We start from the raw sequence: 9306 nt of genomic DNA, 5'->3' as shown, positions 1-9306 counted from the left end.
TGTGAGATTTGGAGATGGATGAAAAAGAAAGGTTAAACTTAACAGTGATGTGTTTGTGTGTCAAACTGACAAGGAGATAATAGTACTGGAGAGTTTTATGTCAACTTGACACAAGCTAAAGCCATCTGAGAGGAATGAACCTCAATTAAGAAAATGCCTCCACAAGAGCAGGCTGTAGGCCATTTTCTTACTTAGTGGGGGAGGGTCCAGCCCATTGTGGGTGGTGCCATCCCTGGCACGGTGGTCCTGGGTTCTATAAGAAAGCAGGCTGAGCAGCCTAGATGTTCCTCAACTGAAGAATGGATAAAGAAAATGTGGCACATTTACACAATGGAGTACTACTCAGCAGGAAAAAAAAAAAAAAACAATGGAATCTTGAAATTTGCAGGAAAATGGATGGAACTAGAAGAAACCATTCTGAGCGAGGTAACCCAATCACAAAAAGATAAACATGGTATGTACTCACTCATATGTGGATTTTAGACATAAAGTAAAGTATTACCAGCCTACAATCCACACTGCCAGAGAAGCTAGTAAACAAGGAGGACCTAAGAGACATACATGGTTCCCTGGAGAAAGGGAAAGGGTCAAGATCCCCTGAGCAAATTGGGAATATAGGAAGAGGGGGAGAACTAGGAGAATTAGAAGGGGAGAAGAGGAGGGATGCAGAGGACATGAGGGAGCAGAAAGGTTGAGTCAGGGGAAGAATAGAAGATAACAAGAATGGAGATACCATAATAGAGGGAGACATTTTAGGTTTACAAAGAAATCAGTCACTAGGGAAATGTCTGGAAATCTACAAAGATGACACCAATTAACAATCTAAGCATCAGAGGAGAGGCTACCTTAAATGCCCTCCCTGGATAATGAGATTGATGACTGACTTATATGCCACCTGATAGCCCTCATCCAGTAGCTGGTGGAAGTTGAAACAGACACCCACAACTAATCACTGAACTGAACTGGAATCCAGTTATAGAGAAGGATGAGTGAAGAGCAAAGGGGTCCAGACCAGGCTGATGAAACCCACAGAAAAAGCTGACCTGAACATCGGGGAGCTCTTGCTCCCCAGACTGATAGCTGGGACACCAGCATGGACTGATCAAGACTCCAGGAACATGGGTTTCAGTGAGGAAACCTTGAAAGTCTACGGGACCTCCTGCAGTAGTTCAGTACTTATCCCTAGCATAGGTGTGGACTTTGGGAGCCCATTCCACATAAAGGAATACTCCCTGAGCCAAGACACACGGGGGTGAGCCTAGGCCCTATCCCAAAGGATATGATAGACTCTGATGGCATCCTATGGAAGGCCTCACCATCCAGGGGGAGCAGAAAGGATATGTGATAGGTAGGGTTTTAGTTGGTGTGGGGGGGGTGGTAGGGGAGGAGGAGAGGGAGAGAGAACTGGGATTGTCATGTAAAACAATCTTGTTTCTAATTCAAATAAAAAAATCTGCAAAAAAGAAAAAAGAAAGAAAGAAAAGAAAAGAAAAAGAAAGGAAGACAGCAGGCTGAGCAAGTCATGACAAGCAAGCCAGTAAGCAGCATCCCTCCATGGCTTCTGCATCAGCTCCCGCCTCCAGGTTCCTGTCCTGTTTGAGTTCCTCTCCTGACTTTCTATGATGATTAACAGTGCTGTGGAAGTACAGGCCAAATAAGTCCACTCCCTATCCTACAAATTACTATTGCACAGTCCTATCCTCTGAACCAAATAGCCACCATCTTTGTGAGTTCAGCTGGGCCTGCTTGCAAAAGCTCATTGTAGTTGGGCCTGTTGACTGTTGATGTTCTGGGAAGGGTATTTGGACCCTCACTTTAGTATCCAGTCATCTCTGTCGGTCATTTGGATTCAATTTTGCCCTAATTTCACTTACTCTTGGGGTCTTGGGGAGAGGCGAGAGTATATGAGCTGGGGGATGGGAAGGCTGAAGGAAGGGAGCTCCACCTGTGCAGCCAAAGGTCACTCACACTCCTGCCAGTGACTCCTTGCCCACTGCTCTATAAGTAAACCTAGTAAAACCCATATGTTCCCCAGGGTCAACTTTGATGGAATCTAACTTTGGTTTGTCACTGGAACCATAGAAGGAAAAAGTGTAATCAGATGTTTCTCTCTTGCCTGCCTGTTTCCAAATACCTGGTAGCTACTTCCCAAATAATTGACTTGGAGACTTGATTTTACTTATAAATACTTGGCTGATAGCTCAGGCTTGTTACTAGCTAACTCTTACACTTAAACTAACCCATATTTCTATTTTGCTTTGCCACATGGTGGTACCTTTATTAGCATGGCACATTCATCTCCTGCTCCCCCTGTGGCTGGCTGGTGACACCTGACTCCACCCTTCTCCTTTCCATCATCCTTAGTTTGGTCCTCCACCTGTACTTCTTGCCTGGCTACTAACCAACCAGCATTTTATTAAACCAACTCAAGTGACAAATCTTCACAGTGTACAAGAGGATTATTCCACAGCAAAGAAGTTGCCGAGTTCCTGCCTAGGGAGGAAACTCTTGAGACAACAGGCAGGTCTATAATGCCAACAATTCAGGAGGCTGAGCCAAGAGGATAAGAAATTCAAGAGCTGCTAGGGCTACAGAGTGAGTTTGAGGCCATCTTGGACAACTTAGTGAGACCCTTTTTCAAGACAAAAAGTGGGTAGAGGGCTAAGGATCAGGTAAAATGCCTGACTAGCATATGTGAAACCATAATCCAATCTCACTACTGGTAAATAGTTGCATTAAAACCTTGCTCATTTTGGCATGGAGATGCAGATAATAATTGCCCTCAAGGCAAAAGCCCATGTCCCATCCCTAGAACCTTAGAAACTGGGTATGCTGACATGCATCCACACTCCCAGCACTCCACAGTTAAAGGCAGGAGGATCAAACATTCAAGGCCACCCTTAGCTACAAAACGAGTTTGAGGCAAGCCTGGGCAGCATAAGATCCTATCTTAAAGTAAAATTCCCTGGGGTTTATTGATGCTTCCATAAACCTTGTGCCCAAGGCAAATGTGTCATTCTTTATCCCAGCCCTAGCCCTGCTGAGCAACTTAGGCTTAACACCATTATCATAGGGAGGGAATGAAGGAATCCAATTCATTTGTCCAGTGATGAATTCACCCAGCCCTTGCCCAGTACATACCAGGACTTACCATGTGTCAGGTATTCTTAAAGATAATAACTCAGAGTCCAAAAACAACAACAAAATGGACCTGCCTTCTGGTGAGGACAGGTAGACATTAAAGGAAATAAGAATGCAAAGGTCCACAGAGAAGAATGAAATAGGGAAACCAGTGAGAAATGCTAGAGAAAGACTCACTGTTAACTTTCAGGGAAAGATGGAATCTCATGAGCACCCCAGCAGAACCCGGCAGTGAGAGTCAGTCCTGGCATGTTCACAGAGCATGGAGGAGGCTCCATGCCTACCACGTTCAGTTTGCCCCCCCTCCCCAGTGCTAAATATCTATTACTTGCCTTTAGATGGGTATGGTGGTTAATTCCATGGGCTAGAGTCCTGGCTGAAGAAAAAAATTGAACTGAGCACAAGAATTCCTCACCCTGTGCTTCTTGATTGAGGGTACATTGCAACCAGCTGGCCTCTTGCTCCTTGCTGCCATGACATCCACCATGACTGACTGTGTCCCTTTGAATTGTGAGCAACTTCCTCCCTTAAGTTGTCTTGCTCAGACATTTAATCACAGCAGTGAGAGACGTAACTAATGCAGTGGGCATCTACCTGCACTTCCCCACGAGGCCTCTTCTCTGTGGCCATCAGACCATTTCCTTCCTGGCTTCCAAGCTCTGAAGATGTTCAAGCTTCAACTATATCCTGGGGGCAATAGGGCATGGCGGGACAGATGGGCAGGGCAAGGAATACACACCCAGCTCCTTCATAATGGGAAAGTCTTATCCACTATGTTAGGACAGGGACTCCCCCGAAAAGCCAGGGCTTCAGTTTTCCACCAGCCAAGAGAAATATGAAGTCAAGGGTGAGAAATACTTTGAGTTATACAGAAACTAGGGGCTGTCAGATATTTTTAGATATTAATGTATTGACTGAGAACAGGATGCTCCCCAGAAATCGATTCCCAGAGATTCACCTCTACCCCTAGAGTGGGCTCTTCCCCCAGGAACATGGCTCCTTGTGGCAGGGGTAGAGTTCCTAGCTCCCTCTTGTTGCTGCAGATGTACCAGAGGCTACTATTGTTGTAGCATATCCCTTTAAGAACATTTGTCTCACTCAAATCTCAGAACAACTTAGTGGGTCAGGCAGAGTGGGTCATACCTTCTTATAGACAAGGGGTCAGAAGTGATGACATGTGATAGGGTATCTGAAGTCACCCAGTATTAACCTGGGATCTGAAGCGGGCCAGTGTCCTGTGCCTACACTATATTGCCTGTCCCAAGACAGGATGGTGGACATTTTGTCTGTCCCCATCAAAGCCAGGCCACCTACCCCAAATATGCCACATCAGTGAAGTGCTATGCAGCAGATTGAAAAAAAAAAATAAAAGTTAGTAATTTTCCACGCCTCCCAACCCACAGCCACTATATTTAGCAGCTATCTGTTACTATGACAAAGTACCTAAGACAAATCAACTTACAAGGAGGAAAGGAGGCCTGGGTATATCTTAGTTGCATGCTTTCCTAGCATGAAAAGCTTTGGATTTGCTCTGTAGCACCATGTAAACCAGGCATGGAGGCAGACATTGGCAATCCCAGCACACATGAGGTAGAGGGAAGAAGTTCAAGGTCATTCTTGGCGATATAGGCCTGTGATCCTAATATTTACTCCAAGGACACACCTGAGTGACCCAGCTTGCTTCCCCTAGGCACTATCTTCTAAGGATTCCCTCATTTCTAAGAGTGCCATAGGCTTTCCTAAGCTTTCCACACACCGGCCTTTGGAGGATAGTCAAAATCCAGCTACCGCCTGTAGTCATGCCCTTGTAATGCTGATATTTCAACTATGGAAGCAATGACAGAGACAGAATGAAAGGACTAGGAGCTACCCAACTCCTAGCACACAGGGCTTCTGGTGAAGTTCTGCTTCTAGCAGTGACTCGCCAGGTCACATGACCTTGCACACCGTCTCTGAGGCATACCCAATGCTGCCTCCTGTGGGTGCACTAAATGTTCAGGCCAGAAGGCAGCCCACATCACCCACCAAGTGCAGACATCTTTCTGTTGCTAATGTATGTGCCTAGGTGAGCTGTGCTCCCGAGCCTCCTTTGTGCCCACTCTATTTTCATCCATGTCAGGTAAACTGGTGAGATATGATTGCAAAAGAAAGGGAGGTATTGTTTCTGCCAAAAAAAAAAAAAAAAAAAAAAGAGAGCTGACAGGTTCACAAAGGCATACTAGAGGGAAGATGCCAAAAGATTGTTGTTGGATAGGGTGTAGGCAAGACAACAGAAGACATGGAGGGAGCCGGTGCACTTTCAAACGCTCCCATGCTTGAGTTGCCCTCCACATTCTCACTTGTTCTATAGAAACTAAATTAGAAATGACACACAGGCACGAGGCATGTGGTTTTTTATATGAAAGCTGCACAGCCCACCAAAAAGACTTGCTCTCACTGAAGACCTGGGCTCTGTGTTGAGATCTTGGTGAAGGGATGTGAACCTAAAGCCAGGTATGGTGGCTCACACCTTTAATCTCAGCACTCAGGAGGCAGAAGCCGGTGGATCTCTGAGTTGAGGCCAGCCTGGTCTACAGAACAAGTTCTAGGACAGCCAGGAGAAACAAAAAAGTATGTGACCCTTCATATACCTGTCAAGTTACATTATTGATGAGTGCAATTACAGCATGCATTTTGTTTCTGTTTCTGTGTGTTCCTCTGTCTTCTCCTTCCCTCCAGCCCTCCTCCTACCAAGTCTATCCAGCCCCAAGAGCTCATGATAGCAATGTGGTCTGGATCCCGATAGTCTTTCTCCACTCACGTGTCAATCACACACCTGCATAGAGACAGCATCATGACTTCATAAATGTGGTAAATTTATAGCCAATTTTCTCCACTTGGTCTCATCTCCATTATTCCTGAAAATCCTCAAATCTTCCAAGGATAGTGCCAAATTATTCTCTTAAGTGTCTGAAGAACAGTCCCAAACACTCTGATTCTGCAGATCCTTAGCTTTCTGTCTAGACTGTCTCCCACCATAAACAAGAGTGTAGCATAGACAGCATGTGCATAGCCACATATTCTGGTGCTTTTTACTTCTATGGATATGCAATGTCAAAAGTTATGTGCATTTTATATTTTAAATGGCAAAGTGTTAAAGCACATACCTAGCATGTACAAGGCCCTGGGTTCGGTCCCCAGCATTGGGAAAAGGAAGGAAGGGAGGGGGAAAGGAAAAAGGCAGGTGGATTTCAAGTGCAAGCAATAAGGAAAAACTCAAAATGCACAGAATCAGAACTTTTAGTTCTGTGCTGACAGGTAAGACTTACGATGTAATAAATTAGTCTGTTGCTATCAGAAATCATTAAAAAACAAACAGGAAATGAAGGCTTAAAAGGCCTGTGTATAATGTAGAAGAGGCTAGAAAATTGAAAGTAAAAGAAACATGAAAAATCAAGATACAAGCAAAGACAGAAATTATGAGCAACGTGGGACACAAACTAGTATGGTATGAAAATGTAAAGTCAGTTGTTCAAAAAGAAAGCATAGGCAGGCAGGCAGACACACACACACACACACACACACACACACACACACACACACACACACACACACACACACGCACTGCTGTTCACTGCACATTGGCTGTGAGTTAGGCTCTATGTTAAGTGCACTGGTTGCATCTCACCGTTTCTGAGGCCTTGGCAATATCAGGCCTGGGTACAGATGGGAAAGCAGGGTCATAGATGTGAAGAAGCAGGGCAAAGGTCAGACCCAGCCAGTATAGAAACTGCATTTAGTCCCAGAGTGCCTGACCCCCTCCCCATGCTCCTAGTCTGAGCACCACCTAGAAGGGCTGTCCCCAGTGGGGACTAAGCTGGCACCAAAAGGTTGAGGCTGGGTTCCAAGCTGGATCTGGGCAGAGGTTGAAAGGAGAACAGGAAGGACCAGAAGTGCTGATACTTGGTGTGGTCACTTTCCTGAGACTTCTATGGGGACCAGAGGGCTGGTTCTAACCATATAAGGCTTCCCAGGGCCTGAGGTGGCACAGGAAGGGTAACGGACATACTGTCTACAAGGGTCACTGTACCACATGAGATTCTGTCAGATGAAGTGAATAGCAACCCGCCCAGATGTTGCGCCACACCCTCAGCTGATCATCTTGGGGAAGTAAGTTTCAGGATGTCATAGTAAGTTTAAGGATGAGAGTATTTAAGGAACTGTCACTATTATTGGCTCAGGCCCCAGAGAGCGAACAGTCTTGTGATCCATGCTTCTGCTCTTGCTGACACTTCTTTCCCCCACCCCCATATCAGCTTTCCTGTGACGAGAACCTCTTAGGACAAAATGCAGAGAGATCTGAAATTGAGACAGGCTATGACCCACCGGCGAAGGGAGGGAGCCTCTTTAGTAGCAGGTGCCCTGAGTGCAGAAGCTGGAGCAGCCCCAAAGACCACATGCCTGCTACCACCAAGTCAGGAGGCCCCTTCCTGAGTTGACCACACATTACCTAAACTACCGGGGAGCCCATTCTCCAACAGGGAAGATGCTCAGGTCCATAGCTGAAATTCAGGTCAACCCTGGGCGCTGAGGGAGATGTAGCCTGATGGCTGCTGTTTTCTGGGTTAAATCCAGGCCTCTCTGGCCACAGCACTTTGGCACACAGATGGAATGCTTGCTTGGGCCATGGGGAAGCTGCTTAGGATGCGGACTCTGAGTCCCATCTGCAAATTGGGAATCGTGATGCCTGGCTCAGTGCGTGAAATGAGAACACACAGGGGTTCGACATGGCATCTGCTCCCTGTGGCAGCAGCTATCATAATGACAATTCTCCGTGATAAGTGGGAAGTGATCGGTGACGGGAAGTTGGGGACATTTGCTTCTAGAGAATCCTTGCCTGTCAAACAGAGCAATAGCTCCTCAGCCTCAGCTACTGGTTTCTGAGTACTTTACAGCACAAGGACCCAAAACAAGCATCACCTGGTTCTTCCAGACATGCTGGTAATCCCAATGTATAATGTCGATATGCAATTACAATATAATGGTAAATGGTGGTGATTCACATCAATAATCTCAGTACAAAGGAGGTGGTGGCAGGTAGATGGCGAGTTCAATACCAGCCTGAGCTATATGGTGAGACCCTATCTCAAACAAAAACAACCCCTATCCTCAAAAATGAGGACAGTGAGGTGGATCAGCAGCTAAAGGCTCTTCACCGAGCCTGAGTTTGATACCTGGGACACATACAGAGAACTGACGCTTCAAGCTATCCTCTGTCTGACGATCGTGTATGACACAGCACACGTGTGTACCCCAACACAAAATAAATTAATAAAATATAACAGAAATGGTTCAAAATCTCCACAAAAAAATTAACCATCCAAACTGACAACACAAATATTTTCTGGAACAAAGCTGAGCTGGAGGTAGCTGAGACAGCTCCCCAAATGTCAAGTTGTTGTCGAAGGTCAGATTTGTCCACAAACTAAACTCCAAAGCTCCTGGAAGGCCATGAAGTCTGGGTTGAAGGAAACCCTGCAAACGAGCTATGTGCAATGGAAATGTTGCTAGGAAATGCATGCAAGACCCTCTTGGGGGATTGAAGAGCAACGCTGTTTAGTTTTTTTGTACTAGGGCAGTACCTCAAAGGCAACAGTAGCCCTATAAAAACTACCCTCCACTCCATCATCCCCCAGTTTAGGAAATTAACTGTCCTGGTTGAGAGCAGATGGTAAGGGATGCAGTACCATAAATGTACACTAGAGGGCCCTCTCACACAAGCGATGTGGTAGCAATTCAGGTTCTAGAGCAAATGGCAGCCCTTGGCAAGCTTTGAAAGGCCTGCCCACACCTGGCTGGGAAGACGGCTGCAGCTTGGTCACAGTCGTGTGACAGTCTGTTACAGATTTATAGAAGCCAAACTTGGCTTTTAGTGGGCTTTTTAGCCAGCCTTCTTTCCTTTGCACAGAAAGCTCCTGGTGACATTCTCTCCTGGGTGTGTACACAGTGTGCAGTTGCTTCCTGGGACGGTTTCTCTCACATGAAACACTGAGACCTGATGCTTCCCTGCTGCTGGGGCCAAGCAAGAATCGCATTCAGGTTCTGGTAGCAGCTGCCACTATTCACAAAGCTCTCAGCTGCCACTATTCACAAAGCCCTCTTCAGAGCGCTGACATCTGGTTTGCC

This window comes from Cricetulus griseus, assembly GCF_003668045.3.
Source record: "Cricetulus griseus strain 17A/GY chromosome 1 unlocalized genomic scaffold, alternate assembly CriGri-PICRH-1.0 chr1_0, whole genome shotgun sequence".
Lineage (NCBI taxonomy): Eukaryota > Metazoa > Chordata > Mammalia > Rodentia > Cricetidae > Cricetulus > Cricetulus griseus.
Note: the sequence above shows the minus strand (reverse complement) of the source record.